Source organism: Argiope bruennichi, chromosome 2 (assembly GCF_947563725.1).
Source record: "Argiope bruennichi chromosome 2, qqArgBrue1.1, whole genome shotgun sequence".
NCBI classification, from domain to species: Eukaryota; Metazoa; Arthropoda; class Arachnida; order Araneae; family Araneidae; genus Argiope; species Argiope bruennichi.
The window spans coordinates 64425981-64450675 of NC_079152.1; positions in this window are offsets into that span (position 1 = coordinate 64425981).

A 24695-nucleotide genomic window follows, 5' to 3' on the forward strand; every position below is an offset into this window, starting at 1 on the left:
AGGTTACGAAACTGAAATTTTTTTATCACAGCATTGGAGCATTGCTTTCAGCTTTCAATGCAGAGTTTGGAAAGAGTGCATCTACATTTCCGTAAAAGGTTCCTTTGAGGAGCGGAATTTTGAAATCATATACTTAAAGTTTTTGGAATCAGCGAACGATCTGATTTCAGATTCCTTAATATTCAAAAGCTATCTCATGAAACAATTCAAAAATTTCAGTTCATAAAAGAAATGATGGAAGTGTTCCATATATTTTACAATTATTAATAGCTCTTTTCGTACAACATAATAATTTCTTTCAGGTTTATAGAAGATCTTTCAGAATTTAATGGTGACACATTCGTTTGCGCTTACTTATTTTCCTTTGAAACCACTCCGACTCCTATACTTTCATTAGAAAAGTTCGATAAGAATCTCTGTCAATGTCTGTTGCTGGCGATAAGTGTATCGTGGCAAGAAAACAGTTTTACAAATTCGTAATAATGCATACAAAAGCAATGCAATTTTAAATGATTAATTAAACTCGACATTCGTTATATAGGTAAAACAAGTGCATAATGAGTTTCGGACGTTCAAGCAGCATAATTTTAAATATTTTTTAGGACTTAAAAGAATAAATTATATTAAAGTATATTAAAACTAGAGATCGAATTTCTTGACAATTACTTTACACGCTTGCAAACGAGAAGAGAAAAGACTGGAGCAAAATATATAGTTGATAGCACTGTCAATAAAATTTGTGTGCTGAAATTTTATTGAAAAATATATGAATATGACAAGAAGTTTTACATAAATGTATAAATATGGCAGACTACAGATCTGACTACAGACAGCAATACATATACGTAATACCTCATGTCTAATATATGGAATATAGTAATTAGTCACAAAAAGCAACAAGTACACACATTTGCATATCTAAAGTAATTCAAAATAAGCAATTTGCTAACAATTGTTTTAATTTTTAAAGCTGCACCTGAATTTATCGAAAATTATTTAAATCGCTACATCGTTATATTTATACTTTTGCTCAAAAATTACAATTTATTCGTGACTGTTCTATGAACTAGCTATGGAAATTACCTTAACCTTAACCTCAACTTTTAATTAGTGATTAGTCTTTTATATAATTCTCAAGAATATACAGTTTAAATACGAGAATACACTAAAAATACTTTCTTGGCTGTTTCAAATTATAATACTGTGTATATTAGCTTCTAGGTCAGGGGTGGCAGGCTTTATAGATCAGCGTGCCATTTTTTCTAAAAAAAATGTTTAATTAGGTATAGACGTGCCGTCAGATAATTTTGACTTGTGATTATTGGAAAAATAATAAAATAAACTAAGTGCTAACAACTCAAAACTCTTTATTTGCCACGAAAAAATATATTTTGCATTATATAATGGTAAATGATTTAGTTATACGTGTAAAGTAAATATGACTTCTGTTGTTGCAGATTAGATGACAAATAACTTATATTAGGGTGGTAAGATGTTACTTTTAGCAGAATGCATGCTGAATTGGAGTCATGTGCCAAGTGGTTTGTAAGCGAATCTTTAATGTTATTTATCCCTGAAAATAATGACTCGCAGGCATTGGTAGATGAAAATATGGTTAAAATAGCCTGAGTCAGCTCCTTCAAACAGTTAAATGTGTCTGGAATCGAATTCCATGTTTCCAAAATTTCGTTGCTGGCATTTTTACTTATATTGCATTATTTTGCATTTATTATATTTCTGTTTCAATCAATTCCAATCTTTTCCTTGTTTCAATAAAGTTTTGAATCCATATTGAACTAGACTGGAAATTAATCAACTGGATTTCAAATTCTTCAATTTCCATCCAATAAAATTGGTGCAAGTTCAGTTTATCAAATGAAGTCACATCAGGGTACATAATAAACGTGAGCTTTTTAGATAATTCTTTGAACTGAGAAAATCTCTCTGAAAGCGTAACGTAACTAAGGCAAGTCAACGACGTAACTAAGGCAAGACGTTAACAAACGAGTGTGCTCCCAGTGATGATTCCAGGTTAATACCCCCAGAAAATATTCGAAGTAAAATTTTCGAACTGAATTTTCTATCAAATAGATGATCTGATGCAGATAGTGGATTTATAGATTAAATTCCTAAAATACCCTGACAAATCACTCGTGTTTGTTCGTAATACTTTATAGTGAGATTTGTTATTTTGAACTAAAATGCAAACCATTTTGATCGGTGCCGTCCCAAAGTATTGTGTCACGGGCCATTGGTTCACCATTCCTGTTCTAGATTAAACGTTCTGTACTTACTGAGTGTTATTTTCAAATTACGTCTATTTTGCTAGCATTGAATTATTAATGTGCTTTCATACATATAGGAAATTGCATGTAATCTTAACCATTCAATTTCTAAAAATATATTCAAGATGAACGATTCTGTCCATTTCATGGATTTGTGGATTATACAATAAATGATCTGGTGTACATTCACTTATTGTAAAAGAGTTGAGAACAGTTTAATAATACGATTGAATTATTCTTTTTTAATATAGAAAATGCGATTGACTTATATGATACTTTTAAAAGCATTATTTATGTTTCATAGGTACATTTTTTAATCAGTAAATTTATGAGAATATTCGTCAGTTAAAAACCTTTTTTTTAATTTGCTTATGTATTGTAAAAAATTAAAAATATGTTCTCTAACCAGATTATTATATTATGAATGAATGAAGTAAATGGATTAACATTTTTAAAGTTAAATTAAAAAGGCAATGATTTTTATTTTTGCGTCAGAACATGGTAAGAAGCAAACACATTGCTTATCATATTTATGTGCATATGAGGAGTAAATAATTATGAAATTAAATAAATAATTTGAAGCTTTGATCATAAAAATCAAGCAGAAAATATGAAGCCATAAAATAAACAAATATAGAACATTATTCATATATAGAAAAATCAAGCAGAAAATATGAAGCCATAAAATAAACAAATATAGAACATTATTCATATATAGAAAAATCAAGCAGAAAATATCAAGCCATAAAATAAACAAATATAGAACATTATTCATATATAGAAAAATCAAGCAGAAAATATGAAGCCATAAAATAAACAAATATAGAACATTATTCATATATAGAAAAATCAAGCAGAAAATATGAAGCCATAAAATAAACAAATATAGAACATTATTCATATATAGAAAAATCAAGCAGAAAATATCAAGCCATAAAATAAACAAATATAGAACATTATTCATATATAGAAAAATCAAGCAGAAAATATGAAGCCATAAAATAAACAAATATAGAACATTATTCATATATAGAAAAATCAAGCAGAAAATATGAAGCCATAAAATAAACAAATATAGAACATTATTCATATATAGAATGATGCTCTCGAAATAACTGTTTTGGAGATCAGAATGGAAAACCGGTTCTGAGTCTCCGAAAAAACAAGAATTAAATTTTAAAAACTACTTTAAATGTAAATTAGGATTTTAATTTTTGAGATCGAGATGTTTTGACACTAGATGAAATAGAGATGAAATTTGAAAGCAATGTCAAATAAACCATGTTAATTATGTCAATCTCTTAAACTTATCTTCTGAGATATTTAATAATTTCATACAATCACATATATCCATAGCGTTGCGAAAATCTTAAATACTAACTTAAGACTTATCAGAAACTTCAGATTAACGCTCAATATACGCTAATACCTTTTGATGTTTTGCATCTAGCAAAATAATTTAATTAAAATTTTGTTTTTTTAATAAATATTCAATCTCAATAATTAAGATTGTGCATCATCAACTGCTGTTTTCAGAATAATAATTTAAAACTCAAATAGAAAATGTAAAGTAAATTAAAGACGTTTCTTATCTAAAAATATAATTTAAGAGATTATAAACATTTCTAGGAATTTGGAGGACAAGCGAATCAATTTTATTGTAATGACGCGTTCTGGAAAAGTGGAAAATCATTAAAAAAGAAACCCAATTAATCATTAAATTCAGAGTGTTATATTTCAAAAACAGTGCGTTGTTTGATTCTACCAAAATTATGTTCCAAGAAAACTCTAAAATAATATAGACGAAGATTCTTTTGAGTAAGTTCAGATGGCATACGATAACAAAAATGTTTAAAAAATTCGTTTTCTGTTTAAATAATGAATGTGAATAAATGTTTTCATGGAAATATTTTGAAAAAAAGATGAAGTAAATATTGTGATAAAAGTTCTAAGAATTTATGAAAATTTAATTAAGCGATAAAAGATTTTTATATGAAATGGGAATTAAAATACGCTAAATGGCTTTAAAAGCATTGACAGAGATATTGTCACATTGATAAACCGTGCGTTAACTAAAGTCAAAGATAACACTCGTTAATCTGAACTTGAAATTTTATTCAAAAAGCTAAACCATGCATCTATTTTTATCCAAGAGAAAAAATGACTCGTCTTTTCCAGATTTAGAACAATACAGAAATTATAAGAACATTCTAAAACAAATGAGAAATAATCGAAAGTAAAGCAATAACAGAACGATTTTTAGTAACTTGCCTGCAGCCAGGTACGAACCGTCGCTTTCTGTTCATAGCTATTTACCACTGTGTCATTCAGCCCGCGCAGGCATAGAACAAGTTTCGTTACAATATTATTTTCGATTAATTTCTAAAATGTACTTTTTCTAATATAAATATATCATTTTTTTCTTTAAAACTTTTGTCGAAGTAAAATGTTTCTGTGTATTGTTCAGATAATGGATAAGCAGATCTCAACTTTATACTTTTAATGTTTTAATAGAATTATAAATATAACTTTCTTTTCTTTGAACATTTACTGGATATATTAGATCCAGTTAACGAGGAGTGAACTGGAACTGGAGTATCTGGAGTGTCTTCTATTGCAATGCAATAAACTGGAGAGTCTATTAGAGCTGAAGATCTTAACTTTAATTCAAGGATTCTTAAATATTTTTCAACTCCCACTCCTTTTCTGGTGAACTGCCCTTCTTAAGATTCCTCACTTTTGCCTGAAGAATTATCACTTATACGTAAATAAAGATACTTCTAATATATGTTATGTTCTGAGGAGAAAAACCTCCCAGAACTTCGCCCACTTCCCCAGCATATTGGTACATATTTTAATGTTTAACAAGTTGATTTCGTTTTCAACAAAACGAGAAAATTTTGTGAAGATACTTTTGGTGATACTACAATATGAGTAAGATGATTTTTCACCATGCTTCTGAAATAGAGAAGCAATTTAAAAAAAGAGAGCTCTTATCCATTTTTGAGAAAAAGTAGAAATTGCAGTGCATGTTTGCAATACGTAATCTTTTTTGTGGCCGTTTGGCTGTGAATTTTTTCTTCAGCATTCTAATTAATATTAATGGGGGAAGCTTAAACACTTTTTCAGATTTTTGTACAAGCAAAAAATAATATAAAGTTATGATTGTGCATCCAAAATAATCTTACCACGTGTGAGTTTACTAACAGTTCGCATGTTTAAATAATAGCAAAGGCACACAAGAATAAATTACACACCTACATTTAAATTACATATTTGAAGCTATATCTTTATTTCTTAGAAATCGCCAATAATTAGTAAAATGATCCTAAGAATGATCAGATACATTTTTTTTTTGATCAATATATATATATATATATATATATATATATATATATATGTATATATTGATTGAACAATATATATATATATATATATTGTTACGAATCTGTCATGCGGCTTCCCAGCATAGTCGGTTCCATAGGAGGTCCTAGAGCATAGCGACCATTTGGCGACTTGGCGACGAATTTGGCGACTTTGGCGCCAAAATAGTCTATACCCGAAACATTGAGAATTTTCCCGATCCGTTCAGTAGGAACCGAGTTACGCCTCGAACGTTCCTGATTGGTCGAGAGGCTTCTAGCCCCGCCTCCTGAGACCTGTAAAAGGAAGCAGCCGCAGCTGAACGGGGGTGAATTGAGAAGTCGTGGACCAGTGGAGTCGTCGTAGTCGGAACCGACGGTGAAGAACTGGCCTTCCAGAGAGAAGCGGAGCAGCGACGGAGTGAATCAAGTGCTGAACTAAGCTGTGTGCTACGATCTGCAGTAGAGTCTGTTGTATGCTGCTGTTTTGTATGTTGCTGTGTATGCTGCACGTCTCGGCTGAAGATAATCGTCTTTTGCGCTGTATATAGTTGTCGTCTTTGTGCTGTCCAGTGTGTCTTCGTGTAAATAAACGTCGTTGTTTGATTTTCTACTGCCGCCTGCTGATTGAGCGTTCTCCACACCATATAACTCCCACTATCCAAACGAACCCCGGAAATTTCGTAACAATATATATATATATATATATATATATATATATATATATATATATATATATATATATATATATATATTGTTTGACAACGGATTATAAAACCCTCATCGCTTGTGCGCATGCGTAAGGATGGATTTAATTCGTCAAAATAGGGGTGAGAGGAAAGATAAAAGAAGGAGATGTTTACATTTAACAATGAAGTAAACTCGGATTGCTTGCGGTTTTAAGAGACGTAAACATTACAAATAAATAGTAATATAGAAAGAAAAAGGTACTAATGCACAGTAAAATATTTCAGAGCAATTTTTATTTAATGTAAGGGGTATAAACATTAAAATATGAAGATGAAAGGAAAAATTTCTATTTTTAAAATTTGGTAATTACTTTTTTTATAAAATAATAACGATCTTTTTTATATTAAAATGCCTCTTTTTTTATATGTTATTGAATTTTTTCGGCAATATTTTAAGATTAACAACAACATATAATCGAGAATTTATTCTATTTAAAACATTTTATTTCCATTTAAGGAATTGCTGTAAATATAGAACGTTTTAAAATATTATAAATATTATTTTAAAAATATATGATATTTTATATATTTCAAATAGGACAGAAATAAATAATTCCCCGTTTTCTGCTTCTTGGTCACAGTATTTAATGATATTATATAAAATTTTCTTTGCACCACTCCTGAAAGCTTTTTTACCACTTGAATTACCCATATCAATACGAAATTTTGATTCAAAATAAAAAGCGGCCAGAAATGACTGAACACTCACATACAAGTGAAAAAAAAAAATGAACTAAAAAGTATTTAATGGACGAAATCCAAGGTCAAAGGTGAATACCGGAAATGCGCTCATCGTTCCGTGTCTCACGCCTTAATGAGATGGAATCGTCGAAATGGGGTCGCCTCAGAATCCAGAAACAGTATAATATGCATAGCATTATTGAAATAGAATAATAATTAATAATATTGAAATACAATTATTAAAGTAACTTCAAAATTTATTTTAATTGCATTTCAAACTATAATGTTTTAACTAATACTTTATTTATGTAGTGATAAGTAAAGCATTAAGAAAGGCTTTGAGAGAATTCGCAATTAACTCGGAAAGAATTGGAATTGGGAAAATTTATGATTCCGGCTATTATTTCAGCATCTCGAAATACGCTGACAAGGTTAGGAAAAAAAAGGCAAAATAAATTAATTCTGGCTTTCCTTAATCCATTAATCACTGAGAATTAAACCAAATTCTGTTTTGACAGTAAAATCCATAAATAATGGCTATATTCAACGTTATCGGATTTCTACTATAGTATGATCGTTAATATTTGTGCAGACATCGGAATATTTTTTATTCAGCATTTCCGATAACCGCGTTAATAATTGAACATATTATTGGTAATTTTATTACAGAATAGTTAATTACTTGGTTGGAGATTGCATAAGAGGAAAATAAGATATTATAGAAAAAAAAAGAATTACGAAATTAAATATTAATCAATAAAAAGAAAATTATAGACACGTTTATTTATTAATTTTGTAAGATATACTTATGTGGTCTTTCATGTTCAATGAATTCACAGTAAAGAAAATGTAAATATGAGGCTAAGGCGTTCGAAAAATTAAAATTATTTAATATGGATAATGATGTAAAATAACATGTAAATATTTTTAGTATTTAAGTATGCATAAATATTTATTAATTTTGTAAGATAAACTTATGTGGCCTTTCACGTTCAATGAATTCACAGTAAAGTAAATATAAATATGAGGCTAAGGCGTTCTAAAAATAAAATTTTTTTAATATGGATAGTGATGTAAAATGTAAATATTTTTAGTATTTAAGTATGTACAAATATTTTTTACTACTCCTATTTTAAATTAAAGCATTAAGTGCAGGTATTTATAAAATAAATTTTTACTCGCTCTGAAGTCCCTTCGAAAATTCTATACTCTCTAATAATAAGGAAATTCCTGGTAGAAAATTGGTCTGGTGTGGAACTTTGGAGAGGGGGTGTCAGTTTAAGTGTAGTACTCATCATATAACCGCGTTTCAAAATTACAAGGTTCGTCTCAAAATATACCTAGTTTTGCTTTAAAACGGGACGTTAAAATAACTAAACTAAACTCCTGATACAAAACAGGTTTTATAGGTTTTAACAATATATTATTATTACTAAGAAATTAACAGGTTATCTATGCTTCTCAGCAATATTGAGGAAGTTTAGCGACATCCAGCGAAATTGATCTTCCAACTCACATCCGAATTATCGTGCATGGTTCACCACTTATCTTTATATTGTTTTAAAAATTACTTTGTTTATAACAACGAGAAAGTGCAAATAAGGCGTGCAATTAAATCACAGGAATACACCTGTGTTGAAGCATTATAAAAAAAATTACTATAAAGTTAAAACATTTTAATTCGTGGAATTGGTCTTCATAAAACATTCTTTCATACTCTCTAATAAAGGTGTTATAAGCATAAAATTGAGAACCTTGATCTAGAACCCAAATTCCTTCCAAGGCATTAGCAAACAATAGTTACGAAATATTAACATTCGGCATGAAATTAGCGTTTTTACTGAATCTATCGGGGGATCCTTGACGATTTAACCTCTGGCATTTAATAAAAGGTACCTTAAAATTGAATTTGTGTTGAAATGCTATTTCCGAAGAATTGAAACCAAAATTTGGAAAAGAACAACAATTCAGTTACATAATCAAAAACCAATTTTCATATATTTAAGTCATTGTGTTTTTAACTCATGGTATTTAGATGCCGTGCCTCGGTGGCCTGGTGGTAAGGTCCGGGCCTCAGAACAGGAAGATTTCAGTTTCGAGACTCAATTGCCTTGTTATTGTTGCGTTGTATAAGCGACGGTGCTTGTTAGCCTTCCATTGGGCGCAATTAATCTGTGAGATGAAGTCACATTAATTGAGTACTCATATATACTCAAATACTCATACTAAATATACTCAAATGTAAGTGAAAAGTTCTGTTTAATATGTTTTTTTAACATACATTCAAAAATTGCATTAATTGAGTACATTGATCTCTTAGATGAATTGCGCCCGATCGTGTTAGGATTTGCAGTGCGCCCGACGGAAGGTTAAATCCGTAGGGTCCAAACGTCATTCCGATGCCATGGTGTGGAAGTTTAGAGAGCGGGGTAACTCAGGTGTTGTCCTCGTCATTTGACTGCTGTTCAAATTTACGTGGCCTGTCCCAAAATACGCCTAGTGATGCTTTAAAATGGGACGCTAATATAGCTAATCTAATTTAAATCACTTTATATGCTTTTAAAAATAATATCCTTCAAAAAGTTAAGCACTTACTGTATTTTAATTCTAAATCTGACAGAAATCCACACTTTAAAATTTTAAATCTGTGTACTAAATTTTATCCATCTAGATTTCTTCGATTTACAATTGTCGTGTTAATTTAAATTCAGACATCTTTACAGACAGATTTCCTCTGAATGGATTTCACTCAAAATTACAAAGAAATTTAGAAATTTTGGGTAAAGATAACATACCAGATTTCATCAATCTAATTCAACGCATTATTGAATGATCTTTGTCACAGGCAGACGTAATACCAGAAATGTCTTCTTTCGAACTCGGAAAATTTTTCTGCGATTACGGTATTTTCACTGTATTTCGCATACGAGAAAGTAAAAATTTGCTATAGAGTAATATTTTTAAAAATATATATATTTTTAAATCATCTTAGAATGGCGTATAAACTAAGTTTTTTGCGCAATAATAAACATATTGATAGTTATTTGCATTTTAATTAATTTAATTAAATTTAAATCTTATTAAATCTTAATCATTAAAATTAAAATCTTATCAAAACTTAAAAAAAAACACCTACTCATTACTAAGTATTATTATTTTAAAATATATGTTTGTATCAAAAAGCATGCCTCTTATTGGGTCATTTTCATTCATCTACTAAAAGTTTATTATAAATCTTCCAATTTAAGGGTTGAATATTTTTTATAACTCATTTACAGAAAAATGCATTGCAATTTATTTCCATTTTCTTTGCTCTGCAGATATCCTGGTTGGTATGGCGTTGGCTTCGCATCTCTTGGGTTGTGACTTCGAACACTTCTGGCCGAAGATTCTTCGTTTACCTGGTGGCTGGTCCACGCAAATATCTGTCGTGGCCACAAAATCCTCCATGTCGAGAGTAATAAAACAGGGGGTAATGGATCAGTGGTGATCGTTCTCTGCTTCATGTTTAAATTACAATGTGTAAATGAAATGTATGAATGAAGTCCACCCCGTGAAAAGGGCAGCGACGCGTAAGTTTTAAGATGCACGCTTAGCCCTAGATGACGCTCTTGAAGCAAGAGACGCTGAAACTCAACTTCAAATCGCTGATTTTGTCAGCGGGCTTGTCTGTGACAAATGCCATAAGCAACTACATCTTTCCTCTAAATATTAATAAAGAACTCGTAATTGTGACTAACTGATTTTGTTTTATAAAAAATAAAACTAAATAGTGCTTGTAGTTAAAAATCAAACTTGAAAGTATTTATGTTCATCAAAATGGGCAATTTCTTAGATTATTTCTTTGTTATTAAACAAGAAAATACTTTTATGCTTTTAAATTTTAATCATTCGTGGAATACTTCGAATGAAAGTTATTAAAATTGAAAACAACAGAACGCGGCGGCTAAGTAAAGTTCAGCAAACTGAAATTATAAAATTGAAAACAAGAATACCATTTGCTTTTGAATAAAATATAATTAATGATTAATTAAAATTTTTCTCGTTCAAAAATTTTTATCATTCAAGTGTTTCAGACACGGTGAAAATAAAATTTATTTTCCATTGATAAGGAAACAATAACCAATTTAACACTTTTACATTATTGATGATAATTAGTTTTCAAATTATTGTCTCTTTAGGAATTTGGAACTTTGATCCATTTTGAGTTTTAAAGCCTTTCCTTTACGATATTATTTAATTATTTAAAATTATATAATTAATCAAATACTCATTAAACATAAAAAATAAACATTGCTGCAAAAATATTTTGATTATTGAATTTTCTGTTCTGTTAATTTATTGCATAATTTATGTAACAAAATTGAAACTGACATTTTTTTGCTCTCTGTCAAAACTGAAATTTCTGAATACGTGCTCTTTAAGTTTTACACACAAATATTAAGAAGCAAAGAGTATTAGCTAATTATTTCCTAAATTAAAAAAACCATGTTACCATTACACATACGCAATATTGTGCAAATGAACAAGGCCGAGGACAAGAATAGTTCAGAAAATTGATTTTAAAATAATTCAAACATAGGGAAAATAATACACTATTTTAAAAAAACTTTTTCATCTTATTGAATGTTTAAAAGTTTTGATTAATATAAATTTTATGCTGACTTTCGTGTTAGGAATAATTTTTTATTAAGTTTAGGATAATTAAGATTGTAGCTACATGAACTTTAGAGACTAAGGTATAGTATGGAATTAATGAAAAACTAATTTAAAATCACTTGGAAGCGCTAAGTTCATTCGTCTATCATGTGGAATGCTTTTTTAAAGATTTAAGGTTGATGAAAATTCGAACTCATTTCACATGTTCTTAATGCATATTTAATTTGCCATTTTACATTGCATAACAAAATATTATATCAATCTTTAAAAATTGTTTAGAAATCGTGAAAAAGAATTAGCCCACCTTGGGTTTTGAAAGTCACTAAGGACAATCTATTTTTTTCCCCAGAAGATTTTAAAATTTCAAACTTTTTTGGTGAAACAGAATCTTTCCTTTCGAATAAAATGGAAATTGCCGATAATAGAAAACTTTTTCTTGTATTCAAATATTTTATATTAAAGTATTTTTATAGTAAAAATATTATATTATATATTTAAAAATCACTTTTCACTGGTGGATTAGAAATTTGTCGAGTCGTATTATTATATATACTTTACCATTTTTTGTATGCAACATTTATATCATGTAGCTTTCAACAAGCCACATAATGTGAATTTTGCAAATGTTACAACTGATCTGATGCTTGTTATTTTTGATTTATTCAATACGTATTTCCATGTTACGAAGACTATAATTTTTTTCCATAGATACATAAATGTAAACAACGTTTTAACGAAAATTATGATAAATAACAAATAAATAAATAAATACATAAAAATGAATAAAAAAAACAGAAAATAATTTTATTTGTGAAAATTTTAAGCTTGTCAGTAATGAAATAAAAGACAAAGAAAGCATATAATAATATAAAAAAATAATTTATTTTATTCATGAGAAAATATTCAAATCGATGTTTAATATCAATAAAAGGAGAAAACAACAAGATTTTACAGTATATTGATTTCATAAGTATATTCAGAAAAAGTATATTTTATATCTGTATCATATTGTTAAATTGCTCCTTCTTAAGCACTTTTCTTATGCATATTTTTTTCATGTAAGGATAGAATTTCATAGTTGTTATTTTACTCTCTTTCACATGTAATGAAGGTTCGAAATTTTGTATACATGTAATATTGCTATTAAGACACAATTTTAATTTTTTAGAACTAAACTGTTAATTAAGGAAAAATAAATTTTGATTTGGAACCAATAACACCATTTGATAGAGAATTCAAGAAAAAAATTATCTCAGAAATGAAAATAATTCGAATAAATATTTTTAAAAGTATATCACACTTATGAAAATAGTGTTGTTAAATTGCTTTAGATTAATATAGCAGAAAGTAAAGCATAAAATTGCTAAATTTTATTTCCATTCAAATATAGAATATACATAAAGATATATTGTAATAAAGTAAATTTTTAAATTTCATTTAATTGCTGTAGCCAGATGGAAACTGATACAGCATCAAGGGCAGTGGGTTCTAGGCTCGAACCCCATCAAGTATAGGTCATTTTTATGAATATAGTTCATATTAAATATTATATTGTTATGAATCTGTGATGCGGCTTCCCAGCATAGTTGGTCCCATCATAAGAAAGAATGTTTTACAGTCATCTGCATTGGACGGAATACGGGTGTCGCGTTGGAGGTCCCGGAGCTTGGCGACAAACTTGGCGACGACATGGCGACGAATTTGGCGACTTTGGCGCCAAAATAGATTATATCCGAAACATCGAGAATTTTCCCGATCTGTCCAATAGGAACCGAGATACACATCGAACGTTCATGATTGGTTGAGAGACTTCTAGCCCCGCCTCCTGAGACCTATAAAAGGAGGCAGTCTGTGCTGCCAGGGTGGTGGTAGTCGGAAGCGACAGAGAATAGTAGTCGGGATCGACGGTGAAGAGTGGTCGGAATCAACGGTGGAGAGTAGTCGGAATCGACGTTGAAGAACTGATCTTCCAGGGATAAGCGGAGCAGCGACGGAGTCAAGCTAGTGCTGAACTAAGCTGTGCGATACTGTCTGCAGTAGAGTCTCGTTGTAGGCTGCACTTCTCGGCTGAAGATAATCGTCTTCTGTGCTGTATATAGTTGTCGTCTTTGTGCTGTCCTGTGTGTCTTCGTGTAAATAAACATCGTTGTTTCATTTTCTACTGCCGCCTGCTGATTGAGTGTTCTCCACACCATATCACTTTCACTATCCAAACGAACCCCGGAAAATTTCGTAACAATATTAATGTTTAAATATCATGCATTTGATGTGGTTAGAAAGTTAGGAAAGGAACTGATGAGTAGTCCTCCTTATTTTATCCTGGTTAAAAATGATGAGGTTTGTTTTATATAGGGTATTAATTTCATTAAACTAAAATTTTATATAATTATTTCTTTTAAAGTTATTTAATAAATATAAATCAATAAATTTAAAATTTAAATCTTGGGCAGAAAATAAATTTCTGTTCTTTTAAATATTTTATATTTCAATTCCTCAACATTCCGTGCTACGATAGAACACAGAACAAAAAAAATAATCGCTTCTTCAAACAACTTCTATTTTTCTGAAACTATAATTCAAATGTTTTCGTAAGCTTTAACATACTTTGTAAAGATATGTAAAAAAAAGTAATAAATTGAAATTCAGAAAGAGAGAAAAAAGTTTAAGCTTTTATGCAGATATTTAATTTAATAACATTCATTTATCTTTCAGAACATTCTAAAAAAAAGTTTTAGTCTTTTCATGATAAATGTTTCAATTTCCTACGAAACTTGTTTCAGAGAAATTTCCATTTCCCTGAATAATACAAAATCCTTCTTGTCTTTACTAGCTGATACTTCCTTAGATTGTACGTTTCTAAAAAAGTTTTGTTCTAGAACCACATATTTCAATGCTTTTTTTATTGTTCATATAGTGGAACGAAAATAGAAGTTTTCAATTCCAAAAAAATATTATTAATTTGTGACTTTTATTTAAATTCTGATATAATTTTTTTAAAGAATCTCTAAAAGTTTTCAACAGATTTCATAGTTAAATTAAGAATCTGAAAAACATTGGAGCTGTTTTTTTAATAAATAAAACAAATTGATTTAAAAATAATATAAGTTATTGGAAATATAAATATATCGATGCTTGATATTTATATAAATATCAACATACATCTTTAACATTTAAAAAATTTAGCCTGGCAAGCAGCTAATTCTATTTTAATAATTAACAGTCGTTTTATTAGATATTAAATACATCTATTCTAGTCAATAATAAAATTTGAAGAAATGTCATTTGAAATTTCTTCAACCATTTTTACTTAATTTATAGTTAGTGAATATTTAAGCAAATCATCTGAATTACACGTATTTTAAATTATATTTCGAAATTATGTTTATTATTTGAAATCTTTTGCTCTAACTCTATGCATAATAATAGAATCTGCATTCGGATTTTTTTGCACTGATAATAGCTATTTAGAGAAAAAAAAATTGATTTTTGTGCCTTCATGAATTTTACGCCATTTGAAACGAATATATGGAAAGTAAATTACGAAATGTATCGGGGGAAAAATGAGCTAATTTATTCCTCCCAAAAATTGGAATATTTTATTTTATAAAAAAAATTGTTTCAAAGGTGAATGAAGAAAAATTGGTATAAAAGTTGTTTGAGTGAATTTTCTTTTCCTTTGAAAATGTTTTCATTATTGATATTTACTATTTTATATTCCCTAATCAACATTTTGATTTGCATCTAATTCATTTCAATATTAATTCCCAAAGTTAATCAAAATTTATGAGTAAAAGTTTCTTAAAGATAAATTACTTTTAGTTTCAATGGGAAACAGTGAAAATGCGCCAGAGGCATATTACATCATTTGAAGTATATTGCAGTATTTTATCATGGGATATTAAATCTCTTGCTTAAATGCTAATCATAATTCAAACAATTCATACAATGGAAGATAACCAACTTAAATGTAATCAAAATTCCATCACCACATTTTTAATCAATTGAATGTTTGGAATGATTTTAGTCCCTCTAGTAAAGTTTGAAAATAGATAAAATTTTTTATTCTGGAAGATTTTCGTAATATTTTTGGTGTTACGTAATTCCTGATACAATTTGGTTTGCGAATTTTGATACTGTTTTGATTTTTAAAGTAAAGCAAGAATAAATTTTCAAAAATCCTTAATAATAATATCTAAAAGATGACATTATTTCTTACGTTTGCTTTATTAACAATAAGAATTTCTAACATAAAGTTAATATATTCATTTTAGAAATCGGGTTGCATTTTTTGCATGAACACTCAACTGGTTTTGTCTCATACAAGGTTTCTCTTAAATTTGTTAAATTCCTTAAATTTTAAAATTCATAAAAGTAAAAGGAGTTAGTATATTTGAATGCGGTTTAGAACAAAGCTATTCTCTTGAAAACTTGATTTTTTTTGGTAAAGAAATAAATAGCAGTTCAATCTTTTGTCGATAGAGGCACTGCACTGAAGAAATACACATGACATATGAAAATCGGACGTTAAAGCAAGGTGTTAACTTATTTCTGATTTTTCTTTCTACTTGCGCTCGCATAAAGTTTCCACTGTGATTATGATGTTAAAAGACAAAATATTATTGGTGAATTTATTTTTGCCCCAGGCTCGAAGAATGTGCGTTTTGATCGTTTTGGACAGAGAAAAGATTAAAGAAAGGTTCAGGCCCACAGAATCTGCTGGATTGTAAGTCTTGCCGACCTCTTCGGTATTTCGCATCTCTCATAGTGTGTTGAAATAATATATGTATAAGTTGTATTCAGTGCATCAAATAATCCAGTAAGATGGTAGGAATTAGCAAATTGTTCTTCATCTAAACTCCACATTCAAACTCCACAATGACTGTTTAAAATCTTGTGAACAAATGAGGCCTATGTTTAATTGCATTTAATATCAATTGTCAAAACGCATATCTGTGGAATCTAAGCTAAAGAGTCTTTCAATTTCTACGAACGGGTGGTATGGTTTTCACTGCAAAATTTATTATAGACTTTTTTTTCCTTGAAGGTTCATTTACAGAAATTAAGTACAAGGTATTCTAAATCACTCGAATGCGCTGCTTGCAAATGCTGCGAGAGACCATATTTCCAGTAAATATTCACCATATTATTCGCAATATTTTGAAAAAGATATTTTTTTTTACATTGGCATACATGTAAAGCGGGGAAATCTCTTCATATCGCAACAGAAGTGAAGATATTCCGGAAAATAACTTTTATTTAATTATGATTTACCATTTCTCGCAGTACAAATTAAAGGTTTACTCGCCACCCGGATTTAACACACATTACATTACATTCAGTAGCTCGTCAATTCCCGAATGAGCGGATATATTCCATTTTCTTTAGTGCAGTTAAAAGATTCATTTGCCACAAAATATTTTGCACCCATTCGGATATGCTACATTCTGCAGTTAATGCTACTGATACTCGCTTACAACTGTTTGCGTTTATAGGGATGTCAAACGCACCGAACAAGTACTTTTGTTCTGTAATAATCTTATAAATACTTTTCTGTATGCAAATAGAAACAGTTCCCCATGGTATTCTATGATTTATTCGTGAGCATGGTCACACTCGATAACGATTCCAATTATTTGTTTACCTCCCCGTCACACTTGTGAGAATAATTTTGCCGCGAACTGCATTGAAATATCATGATAATGATAAATTCTTCTCATTTTATGAATTTTTAAATTGTTAAGAAATTTAGGTATATTATAAGTCTATAATTAAATGATAGATAATTTCTTCAATGTATATGTTCATGATACTTACGGTTTTTTTTACTCATAAATATTAACATTAAGAAGTTTAAAACAAGTTATCAAATTACATTACCTGAAAAATATTTTTATTCGATTAAAATAGGCCTATTTCATTCTGAGAAATAGTACCCGCTTTGAATAGTTTCTTGAAGATTTTTTTTACTCCGTGTCTCTCCTTTATCTTTATCTATCCACCTTCAGACCTTCATACAGGATCCTTTACTTCACGTACTCATTTTTTAAAAAAAAATTCGAATTACTAATATAATTACTATAATTACTAATTACTTTAATTCGAAAAAACAGTTTAGTTACTTTAAAGTCCCATTTTAAAGCAACACTAGGGTTATCTTGGAACTGTCCTCGCAATTTTGATCAGATGATCTTCTCGTTCAGATGACGAAGTCTACAGTTGAGCTGGCGATCGCTCTCCGAGCCTCCGCACCACACCAGCGAGGGGACATTTGGCCTCGACAGATTTAGCATGAAATCTGCTTACACGATAGCTCTTCGGTGGAATCGGGTTCCGAGCCTGGAACCCTCCAGTCCTGTAACCAAGACCTTACCTCTTGGTCACCACATCTCCTCCTGAGATTCAAATCTCTTACATTAGAGATAAGCTGCAATAGTTATCAAACGGATATTCTTGACAGTCAGATAAAGAAAACGACTGCTGAGCTGGCACACTCTTTCCAAGCTCACTCACCTTGCTAGCGAGAGGACATTTGGCCTCAACTGATTTAGACGCACGAAATCTGCTTACACGACGGCTCTTCGGTGGAATCGGGTTCTGAGCCTGCAACCCTCCAGTCCGGCATCCGAGACTGTACCCCACTGTCACCGCGTCCCTCCCACCTGAGATTCAAATCTCTTACATTAGAGATAAGCTGCAAAAACGGAATCATCAAGTTATCAAACGGAAAAATTCTTGTTTTGCATGTTACTTGGAAGTTTGGACAATTGAAATGAAAATATCAAGCCAGGAAGATCTTCTCCTATTAAATATCAATTTTATTTATCAGTTGTTCAATATTCAACCAGAGGAGAAAAAAATTCAAATGAGTTTTTGTCAACATTTTTCATACCAGAATATGAAGAAATAGTCGATTTCGTAGCTTCCATGGTATATAAATCTGTTTAATGAAATGACAAAAACAACATTAAACATCATTTAAAAACAATTGCTCAGTAAATTTAAGCTTAAATTATTTTATAAAAACAATTCGTTTTTATATTTATTGCGCAATTTTTTTTTATCCAGAGGAAAAGTAAATTGCGCAATAAATTAGCGATGTATGTTAACTTTAAAAAATGTTTTATCCCCCTAATCCTTCTGATACATCTCATCTTTCATGTAAAAAAAAATCCCATTAGATGAAAAGTTTATTTCAAAGTTCACTTTAAAACAATTTTTAGGATGTCAGGAAAAGTAGGCATTCGTTGAATGACAAAAAAGTTTCCTTTTCTACGAAAGGATTTCAACTGATAAAACATTAAAGATGTTTATTTTACAGTTAAAATAAATCCTTCTAAGTATTTCACGGCTCTTTAGTTTATATTTTATTCAATTACTTTACGAAATTCTTATAAAATATCCTTCTCTAAGCCCTTTTTCTCTCTCTCTTCAAAATGAAATTCCCCGAAACTTGTTCCCTTTCATATTTTCGAAGATTAAGTGTTATTTAGCAGTTTTCCAAATAGAGCTTTTATAAACTCTGAAAGGAATTATGTTAAAGCCGTAAATTTAATACCAGGTAGCATTAGAAGGGCTAAAGTGAGTATAACGAAACTCCCTCTTACATCTTTCAACTTAATGATGAATTTCATATCAATTTTTTTATATAGATATATGTAAAAGAAAGTAAAATAAATTATGCTTTATTCTTATTGAATGCTTGCATAGAGGAGTTCTTAGTTCATGACAAAATGATATTTTAATCTGTATTAAATTAGGACCATTTCAGAGATTTTCAAACTGTAGGCGTAAAAATATTTATTAAAAATTATATATATAAAAAAAACATTATAAATAGCATATAGAAGTTGGCTTAGATGTTTTTATTATTTTCAAAAGAAAAAAAAAACTTTTACAACTTTTTTTCTGTATTTTTATAGTGATTCCTTTTATTATTCAATTTTTAGAATGTCTTTTGTCTCGCATAATTTGTAAGTTCTAAATATCTGAAAAGTCTTATATGCCAGTTTCTTATTGGATTCCTAATTTACAACCAACATGAGAAATCTCCCCAAAATGTTGTTGTATACTCTCTATTAAAGACGTGTGTTCGTAATTATTGGCGCCCATTAATTACGAAATATTAACCTTTGACGTGAATTTAGTATTTTTACTCAATATATCATGTGATCCTTGGCAATTAATCCCTAACATGTTATTAATGGTATTCGAAAATTGAATTTGTGTTTTAGACGTGTTTTCTTCAATCCATATGAAAAAAAAAATGACAGTTCAATTCAGTTACATTAACAACTCTTTTTTTTAAGTAACACTAGGGCTATATTCGGATAGACCTCATAATTTTGAAAAACGGCCTCATAATTTTTGAGAACGACGTCTGAGGCACCCACTTCTTCAAACTTCCGCAACCACGCCAACGGGAGGACACTTGCCCCTAGCAGATTTAACTTGAAACAAATCCACTTACACTTTGGTGGAATAGGGGCTCGAATCTAGAAGCCACTGGTTCCGAAAACCAGACCTTCCCATCCATTCGGTTCCGTCTGGGATGGACCTCATAATTTCGAACCATGGACAGATGATGAGGACGACACCTAAGCTATCACACCCTCTCCAAACTTCCGCACCGCACCAGCTGCAGGACAAAAAAATTGACAGACAGCTATACTTGTAATCATAAAATAGCATACCAATTTTAATATGTTTAAGTTACAGCATTTAAATGCTTTTAAAAGTACACACCAATAAACAGTCACCCTTTTTATTGAATTTAGTTAAAAAAAATTCTTAAATAACTACGCTATAGATCTAAATTTGTACGTAGAATTTTATCCATCTAGCTCTCTTCGGTTTGCACCTTTCATATTACCTTAAATAGCCTGAACAGAGAGAATTTCTCTACACGAATTTTGTTCAAAAGCTTACAGAAATCTGCAGATCTACCATATAACAAATTTCATGCATCTAAAGCGTTTTTGAGTTATCTTTATCAGAAGGAAGCAGATAGAAATTTTTCTTTTTTTCCGAATTCAGAGATTTAAAAACGTGGAGATTTGGAAAAAATCTCAACTTTTCACTTTTTGACGATTCCATCACTTTACCTGTATTTAGTACATCAGAAAGTAAAAATATGTGATAATATAAAAAATAAATGTTTTCTAGACCTCGCCTTCGGTTTTATTTTACTCTCTTCAGCCAAACAAATTAAGCACATTAATAGATTGTATATAACATAAAAAAATGAAACAGACGCTAGGAATTGGTGGAAAATTTGTAACCCATCTTTTGATGGCAATAATATAGTTCCGTTTTTTATATTAAAAAAAGGCTACATTTGGCATTTGTAAAATGACATCCTTGGAATTAAAAAAATAAATCCATGCTTGGTTTTCACTATTTAAAAATATCTAGACGCTTAACCATAGAGCATTTTGAACGTTAAGTGTGCACGGAAATTGTCGAAATTAATTAGTGAATAAAATTGCCAAAATAAGCCGAGTTTCATCGAGATTGGAGGCTCTGTAAGGATTTTATTTTGCAATATAACACGAAAATGGAGGAAGAAAGTAAGTACCATAGATTACGTAGCAAAATGTCATTAAAATTTCAGGCTAAATAAAACTAGGCGAAATCGGTATGATTTACAGAGCTAGAAAGATATTGTTCTTTATTACATAAATTATACGAATTAAAATATTGTACAATGAAGTAATTTTCTACCGGACACGAATGGTCCTCAACTTTCAACACAGGGTTATTAATGATTTACTTAAGAGTCATATATTCATACGAAAATAAATATTGGCGATATCTATACATTAGTTAGGACTAATATTGTTTATCCAAATTTTACTCCAGAGACTCCATTTTAAGATGCCGGATAAAAAAAGGGCATGGAAGATTTCAGATGTCCATTAATGACATATCTAGGGGTCATGAGTTTTTATACTTATTTAAAATTGTTGAAATCGGTGTAGTAGTTGGAATTGCGAGTTGATTCCTTAGTTTCCCTAATTACCAGAAATAAATAGATATTTCAAAGAAACTAATAAATGTTAATCGATATTTCAGTTCTAACATTTTTATAAAAATAAGTTGTTCTATTACACATCAAATAAAGATGTCTGTCTCATTTAGTCAACTTTAAAATGATTCTTTGAATGATATATTACATTAAAGTATAAGTTCTTATTTAGAGTCTCATACTCATTTATTGCGTGTTGTGACAGATGGCACTTTACAAGCCCACTGATAGGTATCTGTCAGCGATTTAAACCGAGTGAGCGTCCGTTATTTTTACAGTAACGCCAATTAGTACGAGCTAGCTACTCACGCGTCACAACCCGTTTTACGGGGCGGACTTCATTTATGCATTTCATTCACCCATTCACAGATGGTAATTTAGACCTGAATCAGAGAACGATCATCCCTGATCCAGTACTCCCAGTGGTATTATTCTCAACATGGAGGACTTTGTGACCACGGCAGATTTATATGTGCGCCAGCCACCACACACATGGAGAGTCTTCAGCCGGCGTTGTTCTAACTCACAACCTGAAGGATGCAAGTCCAACGCCCTACCAACCAGGATATCCCTTCCCATACTCTCAATTGTACTCTCAATTTAAAAATACTTAAAGTTTCCGAAAAAAATTATTCTAAAAAAAATAGTTCTAAGATAATTTCAAGGAATCCTAAAATTTATTAAACTGCATTCTGAAATATTAACTAGTTGCGTTTAGTGATAGTCCAGTTTCTCTGCATATTGGTTGCGTTTGAATCAAATTAAATTTCTTATTCGTAAATTGATGTTCATGAATTTTCAAGAATCAAGTTATGGAAAACAATAAAATCATGTTATTTCAATAACTTTTGGCCTGTTCTATTTAATGTGTTAACACACACACACACACACACACACACATGTACACACATACGTACACACAAACACACACATACACATGAACGCACCTTTCTTAATTTATTTTTAATATTTTGGTAGTTTTTTTTTTAGTTTTGTTAGACTACCAATCTGTATAGAAACTGAAAAGAGAGATCACAATGCAAAATGGGCGCCAAATTCTCAAGATTAAAAATAAATTGCTAGATATTTGGTATTTATATCTTCTACAACACTTTAGTCTTAAGATGTTTACTTCGCTTAATGCAAAATCTTCCTTGTTTTCTCTTGTAACACAATGCTTCTGATAGTGATTTCCATTTAATAAAATAAACCGCTATTAATCTTAAGGGCCAAAATTTGAATTCGTTGAATTTGTTTGTAAAATTCGAATGTTCAATATTGCGATACTTATTGCATAATCATGAACATTACATCCCTAAAATAGGAATTAGTCATAATTAGGGATTGCAATACAGCACCAAAATTTCAATACCGGTATTCGGTATTTTTTAAATCTTAATACCGGGATACCGGTTTTAATACCGGTATTAGAAATTTTAGAAAAAGAAAGAAAACACAGATGTTTCTTTGTTTTATTTGCCAGTTTTGTTAGAGAGTGTAAATACCACAAAAATAATTTGTAACTTATAAATTATAATAGTATATAATCACAAAAAAGTAAAAGATCATCTTATTTATTTAAATCACAAAAAAAGTGTAAATATCACTATTCAGTTTGTGGTGCTATTACGAATTTTTGAAATGTGATCTTATAAAAACATAATGTATCAATTGTACTGTCATTAAGCGTGAAAAGTAATTTTGTGTAAAAATTACCAGCTGTCGAAAACGCTTTTTCGGTATCTACGCTAGCTGGTGGTACTGTTAGCAATGCGCGATATATTTTTTTCAAGTATTTACCTCTAAATCCCTCATCTTCAAATAAATCGATTTCTCGTCGGATGGTTTTGGATATAGCTGATTTCTGTATTGAATTTTGGTTCGTTGAAGATTTTTTTATTTATCGCTAATTCTAATTTTTGTTCAAGAGACAATTCCTTTTCACTATTCATTTTCACATTTCACATTAGTGTCATCATAATCTTCGATAATTGTACCGATTCTTCTGAATGCGGATAGGTTTGTGGGTAAAAAAGTTTAAGAAAATTTACTCCAGACTTAATCAGATTTGAACTGGTTATTTTCTTTTCTTCTTTTTCATTTTCATTTTTAAAATCATTATAATTAAGTAAATACAATAAGGCATTTTCTATTTCGGTGTGCCTGTCTTCTGTGCGATTTTTCAATGTAATATATAATTCTTCAGATAGTGATGTGTGCTGTTCTTTCAGTGACTGCAACATGAAATTTATTGTTGCATTAGCTGTTATTAAAATCCCTTCGACATAATGCCTCAATAGTCAGTTTTATTGGAAGTAGAGCTGATATAGTTCTGGATATTAAATCCAATTCACTATCTGAAAAAAATAATTTACAAGTTTAAGTCGATTATTGCTTTTTGGATTGTATTTCGCAGTTTCAAAAATCGTTCCATCATTAGGAGTAAACTGTTCCAACGTATTTTAGAATCTAATATTAACATACATTCTGATTTATTTTTAGTTAGTATATATTTTAGTAATATATCCTTCTTTATAGGGGAACGTTTAAATATCTTAACAATTTTTCGAACTTTATAAATTATAGGAAGCAATTCTTGATAGATTAATATTTCATCGTCATTAGCAATATCTTCTTCAACAATTACATTGTCATTATCTTCATTGCCAATATCACTCTCACTTTTACTCTCTTCAAAGTTGGAATCCGAAGTTTCTATATCCACAGTATTTGGATTCTTCCGTTCTTTATTTTTTTGGTATAACACATCTATTACTCCTAATTGAATTCCATGTTCATAGCACAACTGCTGAATTGCACCAATCAACTTTCCAACTTTTATCACAATTGCTGCTCCATCAGTTGTTATGGATACAATATTTTCTTTCAGGGATAATCCATATTTCGCTAATTTAGATTTAAGCAATTAATTAAG